This window comes from Etheostoma cragini, chromosome 1 (assembly GCF_013103735.1).
Source record: "Etheostoma cragini isolate CJK2018 chromosome 1, CSU_Ecrag_1.0, whole genome shotgun sequence".
Lineage (NCBI taxonomy): Eukaryota > Metazoa > Chordata > Actinopteri > Perciformes > Percidae > Etheostoma > Etheostoma cragini.
The window spans coordinates 7,678,720-7,701,461 of NC_048407.1; the positions used below are offsets into that span (position 1 = coordinate 7,678,720).

A 22,742-nucleotide genomic window follows, 5' to 3' on the forward strand; every position below is an offset into this window, starting at 1 on the left:
CTGTGAATATCACAGAACGCTGCGCGGCCAGTTGAGGAGTTCCTCAACTTTCGAATTTTGGAGTTCCGGAGATTGTCTCGACCAGGACCACACCCCTATATGCATTGCAACAACTGCCATTTGATTGGTTGATTAGATGATTGCATTTATGAGAAATGTAACAGGTGTTTCTAATAATCCTTTATGTGAGTATATATCTCATTCAGAACCGTCTGACAGACACATAGATCCTTGTTTGGGTCTCGGGTCTCTGAATGGCACGACGTTTAGGGAGCATGCACACAGCTATGCGTGTCCATTGTAATTAACTTATATATTATTAATTAGCTGCTCATCTCTTTTTTTTGTTACAGAAAAAGTAGACACAAAGCATTGCTCTGTGTGTTTAACCCTCATGTTGTTCTCGGGTCAAATTTACCCGTTTTTCTATATCACTGCTATTTTTAACTACCCAATTGTAAGTACCCAAAATAACATGATTGATTCCACACAACGCTCTTTGGCAAGTACAGTTTGGGCTCACTACTGTCAATGACTCTCAGTTGTTGGAGCTTATAGAGATGCAATACATTCTTTTAAATGTGCAGTAGGGTAGACATTGAGAGAAAAAGAGCTTCAAAGCATGTGAATTTGGGTTCCACTGAGAAGTTTGAGAAATTCCATGATTTACAACAGGTCACAGCTAAAACAAAGTTCTATTGTTCACTCAGAAATAACTTTTCAGGGTCGGTCTGATTTCTAGTTTGGCTGAAAACCATCAACTGCAATGAATGAAAAACATGTTTAATAATCACTCTGCTATATTCAAATGGAAAAAAGGAAAATATCTTCATATTCCCTGACCTCACAGAAGAACTGCTTACATTCCCTGACTTTTCTCTGTGTTGAACGTAACCTCGCAAAAGACATTCCTTTGCCAGTGCGAAGCCTGTTTAACGATATGGGGGGCAGAGAGGAGAGAAGAAAGGGAAGTCAGAGCCCTCTTTTGACAGTAAAGGAGGGAGAGAATTAAAAAAGACAAGGAGGAGGAGGATTAAGGCTCTGGTGCATTCAAGCCCTGCAGAGGTCATTCTGCCCTGCTATGGTCACATTAGAGACCACAAGACCACTTAACCTGTGTAAATGGATCCAGTTCAAGAGCAGACACCCTTTCCAAATAGAGCATGCACACACACACGCACGCACACACACTATACCCCCAATGTCCAGTGATCCCTTTCATGTGTTGACATGGTATGTTGGCCAGTCTTAAGAGACCTTTGAGCTAACTGAGGTAACAGGCTCCCTAGCTTAATAAACTTGTTCCATTTACAAAGCTGTGACTCCAGAAGATGCTGTGAATACATACACACTCAAAAATGTACTTTCATACTACACACTTTTTGAAGTACTTAAAGTCAATTAGCTACAGTTTACACTAGCATGTCTTCTGTTGCCGCATCTAAAATTTCGAGCCACTATGTTTTAAGCAGATCCAACTATCTGGGTGGTGGGGGAAATCTCAGAGACAGACATCTCATAACGCAGACATATGAAATCAAAATGAGAGAAAAGCCCTATTTGCACGGGATCAGTATTACCTGGTGACCTGAATTCCTTTGTAATATTCACGAAGGTTGTCTGTAATCTTAATCCCATACGAATTGGCCATGTCTGTAATTAGTTATGAAAAAAATTCACCAGCAAATGACCTACCATATTTTGCTAAACACCAAGGTCCTGTAATATTAGTTCCGTGTGAATAGACATGTCTGTGATTTGGCGGGGTATATATCATTTTTTCAATATTTTTGCTCCCTATGCGCCTTTTTACCCCTCTTGCGAAGGCGGATATGGGACAGTCAACGGATTACTGTCCGACCGTGGCCTCAGTCCCCGAAAGAAGCCGCCAGGACGTCCGGTTGTTATACTATATAAAGGTAGAGAGTGCCGCTACAGTTCCCTTACAATTTATCCCTGGCTGCAGAGTGCATTTGCAGAAGAGCCAGAAACACTGACCAATCAGAGAGGACTGATCTTTTTCAGGAGGGGGGCTTCATGAGAGCATTTTAGACAGAGGGTCAATACAGGTATAATCACAAAGAAACATAATGTTTTTGTTAACATTAAGGCAATTAAACATGTTCAAGTAGAATCCCAAAATACAACATTTGTAGGTTTTAACCTGAAAAAGAGCATATGTCCCCTTTGAAGATTCAAAGTGTTTGTCAGAAAAATTATTGTGAGTATTATTATTGACACTGAGGCTTTTCAGTGAACTGCATTGTATAGGATTCCAGTCAGTAGTTCCCTTATGCACAGCTATTCTTCTTGGGGTCCACATTATAGTTTTTCTCAGTAAATGTTTCTCATTATCCGTAACATTTGCTAATCAGTTCATTTCTCAAAAGAATTTATACAAACAGCACAACATATTGGATTACCTGCAAAAGACTAATTCAGCTTCCATTTCTATCAATGAACATGTCAGTGCCATCAGAATGACAAGTCCTTGTGTCATTGTGTACAAACAAGATGGTCAAAAGGCTTAGCTATGTTGTCAATGCAACATTGCATTTCATAATTATTTTCTGATAATGAAGATTTACAGTAACTTTTTTCTATATGGCATATATAAAATTCAACAGCACAAAGTTACACATTACTGTACTGTATGTGGGAGATTGATTGCACAGCATTGGACAGGATCCACATTCACGCCTTGATTGACAGACCATGTCATTGCAATACAGAAAAAAAGAGAAGACTGTTTGTACAGCACAAAATAGCTCAAAGGGAAACTATAAAATTAGAATTGTAAACATAGGAAAAAAACCTTAGGCAGAACTGTACATGTAGCACTGTATGGGGAATTACAGTGGAGTTTTTCTAAACTCTTTTACTACACAGTCTTCTTACTGTAATCATCCTCTTGACCAGTTGTTGACCCTGTTCATTTCCTTGTTGTTCTTCCACTGACAGAAATTAAACTGTAACAACGCCTATACTGGCTTGCCAGTTAAAGGTTCATGAGATGCATCTATGAGCTATTTCAGAAAATTGGTTGATCATTGGTGGATCTAAAGCTTCAGACATTCTCCTCCATTAGTGTAAGTCAAGATTCACCTTAGAGAAATTTATTAATTGTGGATATATGTACAAAAAAAGTCTAGTAGAAATGTTCAGAATTTTTCTTGACAGATAATGACAACTGTTTCAACGGTTTTCCATGGAATGACTTTTGCAATTAACTGATGCCTATATGTTTTGGGAGGTAATACTATTCAACAGAGAACCAGTATAATGTATTTGCCATAAGCATCTACTTCCAGGATTGCTCCGGTGCCGCGGGAAATTTTGCCAGATCCCTGTCTTTCCGCCAATGTCCATCACCTTCTTCTTTCTTTGTGTTGGAATTTAAAACTCCGGTAGATTTATGAGGATTTATGGTTCACTGACTGACTAAAACAACTTTTGAATGTAAACATGTTCCAAAAAAAGTTCCTTCCTGAGGCTTTTTTGCAGCGGCTCCATGCAGATCAAGACGCTTGTGATTGGTTTAAAGAAACAACTGTTGTTGTGTTTGGTGCTATATAGATAAAAATGAATTTAATGGAATTGAATCACCATCTCTTGTCTTGGCTGGGTCTGGTCACAATACTTTGACCACATCACAAGATATATTTATTCTTGCCAAAAATTGCCTGGAGAAGTGACATGCAGGCATAGGGGTTGGCAATCCTAGACTTTCCAGTGCCAGGCTGAGAAGAAGTCCTCTATGGGATTTAGGAACGGTCCATATGGCGGTAGCTACAAAAATACTTCGTTCAGATCACAAAATCCATTACCTCTTGAAGCCAACCTCATACACTTAAATGAAATCATAGCAAATTACTTGGGCATCCATCTCCAATACTTACTGTGTAACGGACAAAAGAATGTACAGATCAGTAAATATGGTATGTGTCCGAAGTACTGGAAGTAGTGTTACATACATACCATGTATCAGATTCTGACTCTGTCAGAGTTCCTCTTACAGTTTTTCTCAATTGTTTACACACAAATTTTGGTAGTTGAGACACAAAGACCACAACATGTAACTCATTCACCAACCCCCTGAACCAATTCTGCTAAACTACAAGCACAATTCCGGCTTTATACTCAAATTGCAGTTCTAAAACACACTTTTTTCAAAACACAACACATATTCTCTGCTTTTGGCAAAAGTTTTATGCATAAAATATCCTGTTTTCACAAGGAACACACTGCCATTCAAATATGCACACTGACTCATCACCAGGGCAAACACCCGTCACACAGTTTTCCAATTAGCATTTAGAGCTTTATCATAAAAGGGCAACAGGTGAGCTCTTCAATGGAGCAATGGATGCCAACATTGGAAACAGAGGCAGAGCCAGAGGAGTGAGAGTGAGAGTGAGATTGAGACTGAGACTGAGACTGAGACTGAGACGAGGACGAGGACAGCCAAGGACCGTAAAATCTGACGAGATCCGAGCCACTTTGGTCGATCATGTGGTCAACCATGGTCTAACAATGAAGGAGGTGGGGCAAAGAGTACAGCCAAATCTGAGCAGGTGCACTGTAGCATCCATCATCCGGACTTTTCGAAATGAGCAAAGGTAAGAAATCTACTCTCATTATAAAATTGCAGTACTGTATATCAATGCAGTACTCACTGAGTACAGTAGTACAGTATTGCATGTGGACTGTTCTGTAGGACTGTAAAAATACGGTAAAGACTGTTTCAAGTAATTGGGAAATGTATACCTACTTTGTATTTACAGTATTTTGATATCAGAACAACAGCAAAATAAACAGTTACAACTACTGTACAATATGTGCAAGAAAAAGAAAAAATGCTTAAAATGTATCGATCTCATGGCTCATCCAATCTCTCCTCTCTGTCTGACCACAACGCATAACCTGATATCTTCCTTTACAATGCAACAAGGGAAAAATCCTTTGGTAGGACACAGCCTCCCCCCTACAACAATCTTCTGTAATATACTCGCAACCAGCATTCATTCCTTCCCAGTAAGGACAACTGGTCATGAGGACGGTGATCATATACCGTACCATATATATGATGGGGGTGGGTGGGGTGGTATGATGGGAGATTGGGCAACAAACTACATTTGGTTGCTTTAAAGTGAAAAGGAAATTAAATTCTTCCCCATATGACAACTTTTACAACAATACCACATACCTATTATGTGACAGGTTATTGTGGTTGTTGGTTGCTCTATTTAGTATGTAGGGATTTACACAATGAACATGTGTATAGTTGCATTTGAGATTAATGTGATTCAATAAAAAATGAAGGCAAATAGCAAAGCATAAACATTTAGCATAAATGGAAGCTGACAGGAGAGGTTTGGATAGATCTGCGCCTTCAAAAAAAAAGAAAATAGCCAGGTTAATGACAACAGCTGTGTGATGTTCTTTCTGTCCCTGTCCATTTTTTGTTGTGCAATCTGCATTGCAGATCTTTGTCAGGCCTGTATGAGCGAATGTACACCGTCTGCATGTTTGTAATTCCTGAAGAGGTTTTTGGCTCCCGACCAAAGTCAAACAATGGCAGCAGTATTGTCTTGTGTCTGTCACATAGCTCTCTCTGTCTACTGTTAGAAGGAGTGAGAATGGCTGTGAAGTAATGATCGGCTCTAACAGAAACTGTATCATGGGCTTGCATTAACATTCAACTTTATAAATCTCCCAGAGATTTTTAACAGGCTGTCCCACGGTTGAGTTACTGGATTGTTAACCTTATGAAAAACTTACTGTTGAATCTTGTTTGCTCCTACTTGCAAATATGACCAGGTGTGTTCAGTGGAAAGCTACTGGAGGTACTGATGCCACAAATAGAAACCCATGTTGCATCACTGTGATCACTCCTGTGTTGCCTTGGCTTAATGTTAGCTTTACTTGTTTGACAACTGCAGACTGCAGCAAGATTTCTCTAACTTTGTGGAATCAGTTTGCTATAACTTTCCTAAGCTGTCCAGGGCCTGCTGCAGAGGTTCCTAACTGGCATTTTTCATGGGAGCATGTGTAGGAAAAATAGTGGGTAAAAGGAGAAACATTTCCTTGTAATAGAATAAAACACATTTTTCACCAAGGTCTGTCAGTCTGTCCTTTCACTGTACTGTCAAACACACACACACACGTTTACAGAAAGTACTAGTGTATGTAAACACATTCTGCAATCAACTGGGTAACCATGTGTCTCCCTTCTCCCTCATGATTACTCATAGATCTTGCTGTACTTTAAGGACTTTTGGAAGTATTCTTAAATCATTTACTTCTTGCTACTTTTCAATAACCTTGTAATTGACCAATGAGCAGCATCAAAAGGTTATGTGTAGCCTGTGAAGTGAGCACATTATGTTTATTAAAGCTGCCCAGAATGACATGAGTTCCGGCAAGGTGTGTTTTAGAAATAAAATTAGTCATCAAAATAACTAGTTGGGTTGGATAACAAAAGTAGTTATTGAAAAAGTAGCAATAGAAGTGGTTATTAAAGAAACACTGGTACACTACTGTTACATTTTAAGGGCCCTATTTTAACGAACTAAGCACACTGTGTGGTGGTGTAGGTGCGTTTAGGGCGTGTCTAAATCCACTTTTGCTCGTAGGTGTGTTTTGTGCGTAACATGCAATAAACCAATCAGTGTAATCTCTGATTGGTTTATTTGTACATTGTACTATTTTTATTTTTAATCTTTGCATAATTGTGGGCTTGTGCGCTGTGCACAAGCCCAGGCATATTTTACTGATACGCTGTTAAAATAATTAAATGCTGCACTATTGACTTTAGCCATAACTTTCTACTGCCGTAAGATAACAATATGCCAGTAATTCACCTGAACACACATAAGAACAACACGCCCATAGATGCAAAGATGGGCGCAGGTGCATTTTCTATTTAAACGGCAACGGGCGCGGGATGGGAAATTAATGCGTCAGTCCTAAAACAGCAAAGACACTTGCGTGGGGCTTTTGCGCCACACTACACCGGGGGCAAGATAGGACCCAATGTCTTTTTTTAAATTGATTTCAGGTAAAGTTAATGAAGTGAACCTGTTTGTTGTGATGACATCATTTCCTGATTAGACTTGCCACATACACACCACACAATATTCCCAGTCTGTATCACCAAAGTGTGCTTACAAAATAATACATTCATATTATACGATATTAAGTACCATAAGAAAAATACTTTGTTAGTTATCCTGCTCAGTAACTATCAGGAAAATCAAGGAATTAATTTGGTCATTAAAAATAAAAAACATTTATTAGATAGGGTCGGAGACAGCTGTACTAGCAGGCCAATCTGAACTGGAATGACTGATTATTTAATCATCTGACCTATAGGATGCAGCATCTGCAACAGGGAGTTAAATCCAGCTTAACATTTCTTTTTACGTTACCAGTTAGCAGTGCTGGGCAAATAACTTTAAAAAAGTAATTAGTTACAGTTACTAGTTACTTCTACCAAAAAATAACTAAATTAGATACTCAGTTACAATTTATGAAAGTAACTAGTTACTTCAGAAAATAACTAATGTGTTACGTTCAAGTACATTTTTAAATGCTCAAATGTGACCCGCCCCTCTTTAATGGAACTTAAAATACATGTGCTTGTTCAATTATTTATGATAAATCTGAAAATTATAATGTAATGGACACTTAATACTATACATTATTAACAGAAACTTTACACATCTAAACTCTTTTAATGTTGCTGGGGGACAAAGTGAGACTTGCCTCCAATCAGATGCCATGTCTGTAGAAATTATGTCTAGTGGATCCATACAAATAACAACATAGATGTTTTGGAACTTTTAATATTAATTTCCCCTCAACAAGCCACAACTGGGAAAAATTAATAATGCTTGTTAAGCGCTATATCAAAACAAAATCAAAAACAAATACACTCTTTGTAGTGCAAATAACGCAATTGACCTGATGTTTATACTTGTGCGCTAGTGTGTGTGTGTGTGTGTGTGTGTGTGTGTGTTTGTGTGTGTTTGTGATAGAGCGAAGGAGAAGTGAGAGAGTGACAGGGATTAGCTTCGGAGCGTGTAGCCACTCTAGAGTTATAGTGATAGAAACAAAGTGCACCACCCCCCCCCCCCCCCCCCCCGTGTTTTCTGATGATGGTGGGAAATCTTTAGCCGGAAAAGTTAGCCCCTAATTGATTTCATAACGCCAAACCTGTCTCTCCTTGACTGACTCGCTTGTGTTGTTCGTTATGTGTCCGTGCTTTTGAACACCCGCCCAACTCTACCTCTGATTGGCTTACCATGAAATTTTACTCAACCTCAGCCAATTGTCAGCATTGTCTTGTGCAGGGCCAACTAACCAAGGAAGAAGAAAAGTATTTGCCTCTAGGCTTAGAGATCTAGTTGGTCTGAAGAAAAAAACAGCTTCAGTTGTACGAGCGTGCTACATTTTTCAGCAGTAACGGTAAGGGCGGTATTAAGATGGGAAGAGTAATCAATTAGATTACTTGTTGCTGAAAAAGATACTGGCGTTATTAACGCCGTTACTTTCGATGATGTAAATAAAAATGCCAGGTTGGGATGGTGTTCTCGTCCCGCTTTTCACAGAAACGTACATTTTGTAACCCCACACACAATCTTTTACTAAACCTAACTGTGATTCTTTTGCCGCGCATCAGTCAGAACGTCTTGACCCAAAGTGACGTCAAGTGACTTCTTCTTAAGAAGGACAGCACTTGTTGCTAATATGGCCTTTGTTTGTGTAGTGACTGATTTACCTGTAGTCTGAAATCTAAACAGATGTTTAAACAATTGGAGAGTTTAGACATGAAAGAGGAGAGAAAGGGGGACATGACATGCAACAAAGGGCCACAGGTTGGTACTGAACCCGCGGCCTCTGTGGCCTCTGTATATTGGCGGCATTTGCCAGGTGTGCTACACAGGCACCCTTAGTTTGATTTTTTTATTTGCAATCGCAAATTTGCATACATTGAGTTATTGGCCCAAACGCATAAACGTTGATTATAGTGCCATCTAATAGCCAATTCTCAACAAATTTAGTACAGAGCATCGCAGTGTGATCTTGAATCTCAAGTTGTTTGTTTATAGCAATTATTTTGACCAAGATATGATAAAGTTTGTGTTTTGGTAGCTTGCTAGGAAAATTTGTTTGGTCTCACACTTTACTGTAGCAGCATTCTTTTGATAACTTGGTCAGGTCTATCTGGAGATAATACCTACCAGGTTTCGTGCAGGTTGGTTGCACGGCCTACAAAGAGTTGGAAAAAGTTGGTTTTGCACATTGCGCGATATCGCGCAAAAACTTCTTAGTGGAAATGGTGTTGGCTCATATTATGTTTAGCGTGATTAAAGGAACACGTGGGTGTAAGGTTTTCTAATGTGCGATGTGTATTGTGGGAGTTAAAAGCAAAAACACACTTTAGTACCACCTAGTGGTCCACATGTGTAATTTTTGGTAGGTGAGATCCATGACCTCTACCTTTTAAATTTAAAGTTGTTCACATTAGTATAAATGTGCTGTATTTATATAGCGCTTTTCCAGTCTTAACGACTACTCAAAGCACTTTTACATCTACAGGAAACATTCACCATTCACACACTGTGGCCGGGGCTGCCGTACAAGGTGCCCCCTGCTCATCAGATAAACATTCACACACATTCACACTCCAATGCGCAGCACCGGGGGCAACTCGGGGTTCAGTGTCTTGTCCAAGGACACTTCGACAATACCTGCAGGGGCGGTGATCAAACCACCAACCTTCCAATTAGCAGGCAACCGCTCTACCACCGAGCCACCGCCGCCCGTATACGTGGTGAATCATTAAATGTAGGGCCCAAAGGCCACTCACACTTTGACCAGTCAGTACCCCACTGTAAGGGTAGGCTCAGGAGTGGCCCTAGATGGTACCCTCCAAATTCTGTAAAAATCGTAAGAGCCGTTCTTTACATATAAACTTTTTGTACTTGTAGTATCCCTTAGTGGCCAATTGTCGTAAAAATGCGTGGTGAACCTCCTGAGAGATAAGTTAGTGTTTTTATAGTTAGCTACACCAATTTGTTTGTGTGTAATATACGCAATATTTATCCTAAAAAAATTCTTTTGATAACTTGTCAGGTCGGTCTGAAGATCCTACCTGCCAAGATTCATGCAGATTGGTTGCACAGTCTAGGAGGAGTTTGGCAAAGTAGGTTTTAGATAAATTGCGATTTTTCACGGATAAAAGTGTAGACGAAAATCGGCTATGGTTTTTGAAAGTGCTATGTACGGATTTGGAGTTACAGGGCCAAACACCTTTTTTCTGCTACAGTGCAACCTAGTGGTGAAAGTGGGTAAATTGTTCCGCCTGAGGTCCTTGTATGGTTCTGGACCAGTCATGGAAATGACTCCCCTTCACCATGTACGGATTAGGCTGTTGTGGGACTTTTAGGCAGATAAGAAAAATAGCGAAGAAGAAGAAAAAAGAATCCTTCGAAAAACAATAGGGTTCCACAGCCCTGCTGATACTGCAGCCTCTGGCTTGGACCCCTAATAATAAGAAACCTTATGGTTCCACAGCCCCGCTTGATCTGTTAACCTTGCAAACGTTCCCAGCCCCCTTGGGTTTGCACCCCTAGAAACTAGAACTGCAAGCAGTTATGATTGGGTCCAAGCCTCATTGCGCCAGTCGCACCGACGCGAGTCAACGCCAGCAACCTGGAAGCGTGCGAAAGCGGAACCCAAAGCATAACAATGACCACGTCAAAAGACGTTTAGTCTGATTAGCAACAACAAAAATGCTATTTTGGCTGTGACAGCATACCAAAATTAACTTCGTTTGGTAAACTATTAGTTCAAAGCAAGCAATTGAAAGGGTGAGAGGTTGCTTTTTGACAAGATTTATAATCCTTCTTAATTAGCTTTTTATTTTTGTAAGATCCATGTTGATGTGTAGTCATCCAATTCAGAATCTTCACTTTTACCATGGGTCCTTAAAAATAATAAATGTATTCAGCAGATTATAAGACATAAACCAGACATAAAATATAAAATGTAAAAACAATCTGATGGATCAGTAACTACATGATAAATTTCCAGTCATCAACAGCTCAGTAATTCACTACATGTGCTTTGTTCTGTTACGATGGTCAAACTTAGCTGTTGACAGCCACTCCTGCCTGAGAGGAAAGGAGAGCTCCTCCACAGTTCACGCAAAAAAATATGAGAGGCTAAATAAATTGTAAGAGTCAACAAAACCAGACTGCCATCCTCTAAGTGGAGTGGAATGATTGCTTTTGAAAGTTCGGTGTGTGTGTGTGTGTGTGTGTGTGTGTGTGTGTGTGTGTGGCCAGTACAAACAAAAGTTCTGAATGGCCTGGCTTTCTCCCTCCAAATAAAAGACTGCGAGCGAGCAAAGGAGGAATGAATAGCAGAAAGCAAAGCAAGACAGGAGGCTGTGTGCTGCTTCGGCATGCAGCCTGTGAATTACCACAGCAGATGGTGTGTGTGTGTGTGTGTGTGTGTGTGTGTGTGTGGTCTAGGTATAGCTACATTTGTGGGGACCAAAAACTGTGAAAACAGTATACTTATGGGGACCTGACTGCTTTGTGGGGACCAAAATGCTGGTCCCCATACCGTTAAAGGGCTTTTTGAGGACTAAGACTTGGTTTTAGGAGTAGGGTTAGAGTTAGGTTATGGTTAGGGTCAGGGTGAGGGTTAGGGTTAGGCATTTAGGTTTGATGGTTAAGGTTAGGGTAAGGGGCTAGGGAATGCATTATGTTAATGACTGGTCCCCACAAAGATAGGCAGACACGACTGTGTGTGTGTGTGTGTGTGTGTGTGTGTATGTGTGTGTGTGTTTTTGAAACACAAAGGGCCCAGGAAGTGGCGGATGAGTGGCGTGCAGAGGCGCAAGCCACAAGACCTCTTGTCAATCACAGCCCTTTACAGCCTGTCTGTCTGACTATCTGGACACACTGTCTACTGCCTTAACTCTGAGGCTTGACTGCCTGTCTTACTGCCATTAGTCACTAATACAGATCTAGACTGCCTGTCTCAATGCTACCAGTCATTTGTACAGATCTAGACTGCCTGTCTCAATGCTACCAGTCAATTGTACAGATCTATAATGCCTGTCTCACTGCCATTGTAGGCTAGAGATATACTGTAAGTAGGTTGTGTACCTAACAATGTTTAAGTCACAAAGAGCGATTTGCATTTGTTCTCCTGGTACAGAGATGACCAACCTAAAGTATTATAAAATGTAGTTTTATTAGTAGCGATGAAGTTGCATGCATGTAAATCACACCATAGTTTAATGCAGATAAAAATGAGTTTTGAACAGTTATATTTCTGGAAAGCATTTCTTCCGTAAAGAAATCCCAGTTTTGGCATTAACTTTTCAGCAGATTATTAATATGCACGTTAAAGATCAACTTCTAATCGAGCCATAGATTTCAGTGCTTTATTTTGGTGTCACTTAAATGCAGGCACTGCTCACTGATGCTTCGAAATGGACACAAAAACGAGGCAACAGAACCACTGCTGCATGTCACGCTGTGTCAAAAAACTGCAATACACATTCTTTGCATGCTCTGTCAGCGCCGATGTGATTTCAAACCTTTCTAAAAAAATAAAATAAAAAAGGTTCAAGGTGGTAGAGTGGTCATCTACCAAATGAAATGGTCTGGTGGTTCAATCCCTGGTCTACAAGTCGAAGTGTTCTTGGGCAAGCCACTAAACCCTGAATTGTTCCCGATGGTGATCCATCGGTGTGTGAGTGTTTATCTGATGAGCAGGTGGCACCTTGTATGGCAGCATTGGCCACAGTGTATGAATGTGTGTGAATGGTGAATGGTTCCGGTAGTGTGTAAAGCTCTTTGAGTAGCTGGTAAGGCTAGAAAAACACAACTTAAATTCAATCCATTTATTGGAGCTTGTAAAGCCCATTTGTACAGTATTTTGCTGTTTATTTAAATTACAATGGTTTGTAACCCAGTATGATAATGTTCTTTGGATTTGTGATACACAATAGCTTATAGTTATCAAGAGATCAATTTTAATATAATGCTTTCTATCAGTGAATGTGTCTGTCACTCTCTCAATCCATCATCAGTTTGTATCTCAGTGTGTGGGTCAGCCCTCTCACATGTGGTGGATGCCATACTATGGGCTTCTTGGGTGGCAAACCCTCCTACATAACAGCTGGCCATGCTTGCCTACAACAAAGCTGGTGGGCAGATTAGCAAAACAATTTAGTGAACTCTGCTACACAAAACAGTAGATGCACGATGTTAGGGTGTGACCACAGCTGGTAGTTTAGACCAGTGGTTTCCAACTATGTGCCACCAAGCCCCACAGGTCTGCGGCTTTCATTCCAACCAAAATCAGATTTTATTGATAAACACAAAAACTCAGCAGTTAGTCATCAGGGAATGCTTCATCTATTTTTTCTTTCAGATAATAATGCATAAAGCAGTAGTTGGTGAGCCTCTAACGTGACTTTGTTCAGCTATGCCATGACTTAACTTCCTCTGCTTGTTCTGTCCCAGCCCAGTGGAGAATTATTCTCCACTACTAGCTGACATTTTATTTGACACATTTACGTTTTCATTTCTCTGATCATTACACCATTTTTCCTTTTGTAACTAACCAACTCTGCCTTTCATTATGACTGTAGAGAAGCACTAGAGTGTAGTATGTGAACATGTTTCACATATGAGGGCACAGTTTGCACAATCATAAATAGGGATGTTAGATAAAATGTGCAGATGACGTCGCTTGAACCCTGGCAGAAGGGCAGATGCAGACATTGTATTTCAGTTTTTCACATACACAACAGTTAGAGTTTAAGCAATTCAAAATGCCTGTTGTCAAATTAGTGCAGGAAGAATGTATCCATTTCAGTGTTAAGCTTTGGTAAATAAGGACATTCCAGGACCCGGACTGATTGATGGCAAATATTAATCACAATACTTAAGCTGCATTTACACCTAAAAGTGTGGTCCGTTTTAACCAAACCCTGGAGCGTTTTGTCAGATAGACCGGTTTGTTTGGGGTGGTGTGAACCAAACGACTGATCTCTGGTCCCCCTGAAAATGGGGGTCTCCAAGTTTGTCAGAGAACGCGATGCAATGATATTTGTTTACAGTGTTTGGTGCTTTTGATAAAGTGCAGTGTTAACCGCACAACTTGAAAAATACAACAGTGTTGCAAATTCAACTCGGAATTGGGTATGTCTGAATCGAGTCTAAGAAAGTAGACAATAGACAATTTCATTGTTTTTGTGTAGGTGAATTACAGGAAAGAAGGCCTGTTTAGCGCTATTTTGTGTTTGTAAACAATGATAATGTGTTTTGTGGGCGTAGCCTAACTATTGGCAAAGGTGATAGTCGCGGTGGCAATGATCGTTTTTCCAACCCACTTTCATGAAGAAGTAGTAGGGTTGAGCTATTTGCCATTTTGTTCTGCTAATTTAGTGGACTGTATTAGAAAAATGAGCCATTGCTTGGCAGGCAGTGAGACTGGCTGAAAGAGGAGAAAAGCGCATAAAGCCGGAGTATTTTTACATCTTACTCTATGAATAAGGGATTCATTTTAATTTATTTAATTTTAGGTTTTGCTGAGTTTAATTTGAGTTCAAATTTAGTATGTTTTGGATGATTAAGGTGATTGATTGAGTTTTCATAAGGGGAAGAAACTTAAATGCAAAAGTAGTATGGTTGTATTTTTGCTTGACCGTTTGTGAGTTTGTTTAGTTTAATTAGCTATTGGACTAAAAAACTTCAGAGGGCTTGTGGAACACAGTTAACTTGCTGTTTGAACACATCTCCAGGCTGACGAGTAGATAAGGGTGTAATGTTAGTCACTGGAGCCGTCGCTACAGGCTGCTGGGCTGACAGTCGGCCTGAAAATGTAAACATATCCCCAGGGGTGATTCAAGGATCAGAGCTTTAGGAGTGCCTGGCACCCTTTTAACATGCATTTTTAGATTTTATTTCACTGTTCTAACTTTGCATGTTAACATCACTTTGGACCATCATGGTAGAGGAAACACTGAATTTTGCAACTCAAAAGACGTCAACAATTCTGATAAATGTTCTTTTAATGTTAAGCCACAGAGCCACTGCTGCAAAGAGAGGTGGTATTACAACTGAAATGGTTTAATGCAAATATTGAATAAATGGGCTCAGTTAATAGTTACCCAGTAGTATTTTTGAATGACCGTGCTTCCCTCCTCATGTCCTCATGTCCCCCTGAGACGAGAGACCTCTGTATTGTGTGTCTGAAATTTTTTTTTTTGTCATTTTGTGTCATCCGAGGGATTTTTGGCCAGAGCTAGTGAACTACAAGCCAGTTATTTTTTCAACCCGCCCATAGGGGGTTGGACCTAAAGCGAGCCAAAGTGAGTCGAGTGTTAGCCATCTTGTAGCTAAGCAACAGCTATCTATTTTCATCATGGATGTATTTAAGGGAACTTTCAGCAACAAATGTTTATTTTATTTTATTTTACTGCCAAATTATGTGTATACATAGGATAATATGCAGTATCTTTATTTCAGATAGATTACTCGACACACTACACAAGCTTCGTCTGCTACAGAGACCAGCACCTCAGCCAGTGGTGTTGCTGAATACAACAAACTGGACTACATTCAACTTCAACAAAATTCCAAACGCAAGTTCAGAGACTGCTGTGTTTTTGTTTTTGAGAAACAAGGCTGAACAACAGTGTACCGCAACAGTGTGACGCTCTCCAGGTATCAGGCCTGCTAGCCTTTCCAGCAGACTGGTGCAGAAATGGGGGGCTTTTATCCATCTACTGCTAATCGCTGTTTAGTGTTTAGTTTGTGACTGTTACTGACCGTTCTACATGAAAGGCAAATTCACAGCTGTGTTTATACTCAGTGTTAACATCACTCCAAGCGCTAATGCTACCATTGCGTTATCTGAACTTTACGGAGCCTATGTGTGTGCACTAAATGCAGCATGATTCGTATGTTGTTTTAATATAATGCCGTTTTTATATATTTTAAATGTGTAACAGCGCTTGGGCTACAGTGAAACGTTGTTTCGTGTATATGGTTAAAATTAGTTTAAAAAAGGGCTTAAATCATACTTGCATACTGCCCAACCTGGTCCTTACCTAGCTCACCCCGCGTTCTCACCGCTGCTGGCAGACTACTTTGCTGGGAGGAGAGCGGAGGCAGCTTCTATGAAGAGGGACAAGCTAATATTAGGTCCAGATAGCTAGCTAGCTTGTTCGGCAAATTTTTTTGTAACCACTTTAGCATTAGAACATGGTGGAATATTGCAATCTAGCTGATTATTGAGCCGTCCCCATGTATTATGAAGGACGTTCCTGAAAAAAGAATAGATTTATTGTGAAAACATTATATTCATTATATTCGTTGTTTCGGCTGTTTTTCTGCCACCACAATGTGCAGCTGCAATAATGTAACTGTGACATCCACTCCAAATTTTTCTATTGTTTTTTGCTAACTAACTACTAACTAACTACTAACATAGTCCATAGTCATAGTTAATACTTGTCATTTTGGGGCCAGAGGTTGCGCAGTGGTATTAGTGATGTGGAGCCGCAGTCCTGCCCATACACCCACCCAACCAATCTCAAGACGATCCCAGCTGTAATCGTGACCTTTCATCCTGTTTTTATAGCATCCAATAACAAACAAAAACCAAACTGATCAGAAAAATTAACACTTAAACAGACATCAGCGTGATAAGAACTACCTGTAATGACTTTTTTGTTTGGCCCATCAGCTTACATGGAAGTGGGGGGGCAGCCAATTCTGTCTGTTGTACTGGTAGGCGGTCCCCTGGAAACAATGCAACGCAGGAACTTTCTGTGTTTCTGAGCCACTTTGACATGTTGCCCGGCTGAACCAGCTCCATAGTGGTCTTGCACCACGGTTAGCATTTGACCTTTTTGCTGGCCAATATGTGAAGATCTAACATTGTTTCTGAAAAAGAATAGAGCCCTTCCTGTCTGTCGTGTGTGCGGACGACCAACACCACCTGCTTTTGTAGCAGGTCCCTGATCTCTGCCGAGAGGAAATCCACTTCTCACTGAAAGGATAAGATCACCTTGAAGTTTTGAAATGACAAGATGTTGATATACAGTAGTTTATCAGATATTTTAGGGATTTTTAATGCTACCTTTGAAAAATGTTTTCCACTGACTTCGGCAACATTAAAGATTGTTTCTACTAAAGAAAAGCCCTGGATTACTTAAGAAATAAAAAAAATGCTCTCTGAAAAAACTATTTAAGAAAGTGGTTATTAGTCCAACCCCTTTAAATGTGGAAACCTGCAAGAAAAACTAAAATAAAGTCACACAATCATTAAGAAAAGCTAAAAATAAATATTTTTTTTAAAAGGCATCCAATGATATAAATTCAACTTGGACCCTCATTAATCAATTAAATCAAACTAAAACTCCAGCAGTAAATTTACTGTATTTATGTAGCACTTTTCTAGTCTTAACGACTACTCAAAGCGCTTTTGACATCAACAGGAAGCATTCACCATTCACAAACGTTCACACACTGTGGATGAGGCTGCTGTACCAGGTGCCACCTGCTCATCAGATAAACACTCACACACATTTACACTCGGGGTTCAGTGTCTTGCCCAAGGACACTTCAACATGTGGATTGAACCACCAATCTTCCAATTGGCAGGCAACCGCTCTAACAATGAGCCACAGCCACCCCTAACTGTAGTACCTGTTCGAATTTGAAATAGGTTCTATTATTGTGTTTTGTACTGTTATGTATGTTTAAAAGCAATGAAAAGCAGTTTTTTAAACAAATTTCTACTGGGGAATACCCCCAGTTCCTGCTGTTTCCTTGACAGAGGTACTTGCATTAGAACGGGAGTGGGTCCCCTGTCTAATCAGGAAGAATGGGTTAAATACAGCACATTTACATTTACATTTAAATGTAGGGGTGGGAAAAATAATCGATTCTTAGATGCATTGCAATTCTCTCTTGATCAATTTGCTGTTTAATTTTGGTAAGGTTAATAATTTAAAAGTGTTTTTTTGTTGTTGTTGTTTTTTTTTAAATGAGTTGTCTCCAGAAATGTACAAATTAGAAAACACAGTGACTGAAAGAGGATGGGATAATGGACAACAACTTAGAGTTTAGGCATGAAATAAAAAAATAAAACACAAAAATGGCCAAAAGGAGAAAAAAAGGTTTGTATTTATACACATAATCTAATAAAACATGCATAAAATAATTAGGCAAAACACATAATGGCTGTTGATCTACTTTATCACATTACATCTGTCCACCTCATGTTTCACGTTCTCAGAAGCCCATTCTCCCCCTTTAAACATGACTGAGCCTCTGACATGGAAGATTGTGAGAGAAGGTGACTTTCACACATGCTAAAAGCTTAAGCATGGAATGACTACAAAATAAAAATATCAGTAGACAAACAATTTCATTACAACTTGTGTGTGACAAAAGCTGTATATGTCAGAATCTAACAATCTTACCCAGAGATTCTCTACTTAATTAAATGCAGAGGATACATTTCTCATATATGTTTAAATGTTTGTGTTGTGATACAGATTAGGAAGCACAGAGACTGTGTAAACACTTTAAAGTTAGTTTCAAGTGCAGCACCATGAAGTTGATTGTTTTGGTGCTTACCCAGCAAACATAATTTAAATAGGTTGCATGAGCTGGGGCCCCATAACTGCTTTGTCAAATATATTTCAATATATTTTTGCATGATTTGCATAGCATTTGCATCATGAACCTTAGCTGGCCTCGCCTGCAGGGTGCAATCGTGCAGGGGAAAGCCCAGTGGCTGTTACATATTACACAACCAGGAAGAAACAACAGCAGCAGCTGGCCAAGAGCCTACAGCTACAGGGACGGTACTGTTACCAGGGAGGTTTACACCCGGCAGCTGAAATGAAACCAACAACTGAATTCACAGTCACTGATTTGTTCAAAAACCCATTCTTCCTTTCTGTGCTCAAGTACAAGCCAGTCAATGTTTTTATCCAATCTAAAGGTAGAAAACAACAGAGAAAAGGAAGTGTCTAGGAAGTAATAATAATTATCAGGGCTGTCAAAAATAACGCATTCATTTAGATTAATTCATTACAGAAAAGGGAACGTTAAAAAAGAAAAAACAGATTAATTTCACTCCACAATCACCCTTGACCCCATATGTCACTGAACATACAAAAGTACCCAGTAGCTTTGTAAAAAGGATGGAAAAGATGACAAAATGTTGTTTGTTCATTCACTGAGCTTAATTAGCATGACTCGAGAAAGACTCAGCCAGCCAGTGTCGAGGCTGAGCTGAGGTCCAGGGAGAGATAAGTACAGGCCTGTCGGCTGCAAGCAGCCGTCTCAGTGCTGTGTTGGGAGTGAAAACCTGATTCAAATACAGTAATTCAATGGTTTGATTGAAGAAAAATCACTTGTGTAGAGCCAACTTTTTCTAAAATCTTGAATAAAAATGGCAGCCTAGAGATGGGTCTAAAATGACTTAAAACAGAGAGAGAGGGCTTCTTTAAGACGGGGTAAACAATGTCATTTTTAAAGGTTGAGCAGACAATGCAAGTAGATAGAAAGTAGATATTAATCTTTAAAATATCTGGACCAACGCCCTGGAATACAGTCTCGTGGGCAGGTGGGTGGTTTTGAAAGAAACAGCAGGACTGTATTAATTTCTGTTCTTTGCAGCCAGAGAACTTTTGTTCTTTGGTGCGGACCAACATACTGTAGCTTCCATTAGCAGTTCCCCGGCAGGCCCCTGTTGGTGACTGTTAGATCTTTAGGTTTAGAGACTTATAAGATCTTGTTAGATCTCTAAATCAGGAAGTCTCAGTGCATGGACCAATTCTATTCACCTAATACCTGTATATGCTTCCTTTTGGCAATATTATTAGGAAACACTCAATCAACTTTTACTGTTATGCGGATGACACCCAATTATATCTATCAATCAAGCCAGACAAACCAGTCAGTTAGTTAACCTTCAAGCATGCATTAACGATATAAAATCATGGATGACGTACAATTTTCTGATGTTCAACTCTGACAAAACTGAAGTTATTGTGCTGGGCCCTAAACACCTCTTAACTTAATTATTAAAATTAGGCACATACTGTCTCAAAATGATGCTGAGAATTTGTCCATGCATTTGTTTCTTATAGGCTGGACTAGTGTAATTCTTTACTTTCAGGATGCTCAAATAAGTCCCTTTTGACTCCCCAGCTTATCCAGAATGCTGCAGCGCTTGTTCTGACAACAACTAAGAAAAGAGATATATTTCTCCTGTATTAGTTTCTCTGCGTTGGCTTCCTGTAAAATCCAGGACTGAGGATTGAGGAATTCTTCTCCTGACCTACAAAGCTCTAAATGCTCTAGCATGGTCCTCTCCTTTTCCATCTGAGCATATTCCCCGGAGCCCTTAAGTTTTTCTTGGATTAGGGTGGCACCTAAATCATGGTTGCAGCTGTTGCCGTGGTCCTGCTCCGCGCCCGGCTACACCCTGCTATGCTCTGCAGTGCCCTGCTAGGCCCTGATATGTCCTGCTACATTCTGTGACGCCCAACAGTGCCCAGCTACACCACAAACTACTATTTCTTGTCAAAGTTCCATTATTTTTAATGCCACTGTTCATCACACCCCTGACCGGCACCGTCAGACCGCCTACCAAGATAATGGATATGTCTGAGGTTTCTCCCTAAAAGGAAGTTTTCCTCATCACACCAGGCTTCTCCCTAAAAGGAAGTTTTTCATTGCCACTGAATGCTTGCCCTTGGGGGAATTACTGGAATTGTTGGGTCTTTGTAAATTATAGAGTGTGGTCTGGAGCTACTTAAAGGACAGTACACATTAATCAACATTTCTGTAAATGTGCCAGTGTTAGCCAGCTGGCAAATTTTTAACTGTAGTCATTTGGCCATATGATTTTAAACCATAGCAGGAGACAGCAAAAGCCATTAATACAGGTTAAACAGCCTGTAAAGCAATAACAAGCAGAAATAAAAATAAAAATATAAAAGAGGCTATTTCAGAACACAGATGTTTGATCGCATCATTCGCTAGACTTGAAATATTTAATCAGCAATGAGATTATCTTGCACAACATAGCCCTGATCCACATTTTTACTAATCTGTTAGTAAAATAAATCTGTTGCAATTAAATCCATTCAGAAAACAAGCATTTTAAACAATTGTCCGTCATTCTGCAGTAAGTTGTGCTCTTCACCAGATGATGAATTGAGCAGACCGTCCCCGCCCAAAACACAATTATGAAGGGTGATTGTGCAAGTACCTCATATCTACCCAGATTTACTTTTGCTATAACGAGGTGACTTTTCGTGCCTGTAGTAATGCTTGCAGAGACAGCTCAACACAAATATAAAATAGTGGAGGCAAAGGGGGAAATATCACCATGCTTATCCAACCCTGCACTGACCCCCCCTCAATGTCTCTGCATGCCTCTTCCATTGCTTGCAAAAGAGAGAGAAAATAATTCCTCAATCAGATTGAGAAATGGGAAGTAAAGGACCAAGTGTACAACTGTGTTGTTACAGTTTTTTGCCTGTTGCTTGACCACATTTTGCGAAACCTGGCTCTTTGTTTTAGAACTCTACACACAAGCAACACTGGGGAATAAACCATTCACATCTATGTCAAATTGAAACTCTGCTATAAAAACCTAACAATCCTTTGTCAAAATGTCAATCTGATGACAAAATAATACCCACTTGCATCATATAAATACACTTTCAGATCAGAAGCAACACACTATTCTACTTTATATAAAACGCTGCAGTCTTTTGTTTTCCCTGTTTTTATTCAGTTCCACCAAAAAATGAAATACTGAATTCTAAATCAGTACATTACAGTAGTATATTTTACAGTACAGTAAATTTGGATAAATCAAAAATAAAACAAACAATACACTACTGTAAACAAAAACACATTTGTGTACTAGAACACAATTAAACATGGAAGTGTGGTTTGTTTTTTCGTCATAAGGTTAAAATTCATGTTATGTGATCATTCTTCATGATTAAGTGGTCATATCCAGAATAATTTTCTGAATTGAGTCAAGAATATACGTTTACCACAGAAAATAGGTAAGGCCGTTTGTATTCAGGTAGAAAAAATTTACTTTTACCATTTTTCTTCTTGAAAAACTTTGAAATTGGTCAATTTGACCCGAATACCAAGGGCTAAACTTCCCTCAATATTACAATAAAACTTGTTTGTGTGTATGTCAGCGAGAGAAAGACGATTTAAACTGCTTTGTCAGCATGTTTCATGCCAATAAAGCACATTTAATTGAATTGAGAGAAAGAATGCAATACGACACAGACAAATTCATAAATCTGACTGAGCAACTCCAGCAGCTCATTCTATAGCCAAACATGAATCTAAAGTCTCTCACACATTTAGACCCAACCCTTCTCTACAAGCCTATCATTAACACACACACACACACACAGCTTATAAGAAGCTAACATGCTAAGCATTACAAACAAAATATGCTAAAATGTTAAACTATCCTGCTGGTAAATATTTGTATCTGGAACTTGTTTTAAATCACTACAATAGAAAAAAAGAATAAACTAAACTAAACTTAAATCCAGTTAGTTAAACCTGTTGAAATTCACTGGAAAATATATGATTTTCTCGCCTAAATTTTTACCCCCTAAAACATGCTGCAGTTTC

The 22,742-nt window shown here is 39.5% G+C and overlaps 1 long non-coding RNA gene across 1 annotated transcript in view; it reads left to right on the forward strand.

Moving 5' to 3' along the window:
- LOC117948866 overlaps nucleotides 1-20,989 on the forward strand; it is a 22,375-nt gene extending 1,386 nt beyond the window's left edge. The window contains exons 2-3 of the long non-coding RNA XR_004657578.1: nucleotides 4,398-4,401; nucleotides 20,889-20,989. This is a non-coding gene — a long non-coding RNA (uncharacterized LOC117948866). The remainder of the gene's footprint in view (nucleotides 1-4,397; nucleotides 4,402-20,888) is intronic.
- The last annotated feature ends 1,753 nt before the right edge of the window (nucleotides 20,990-22,742 follow it).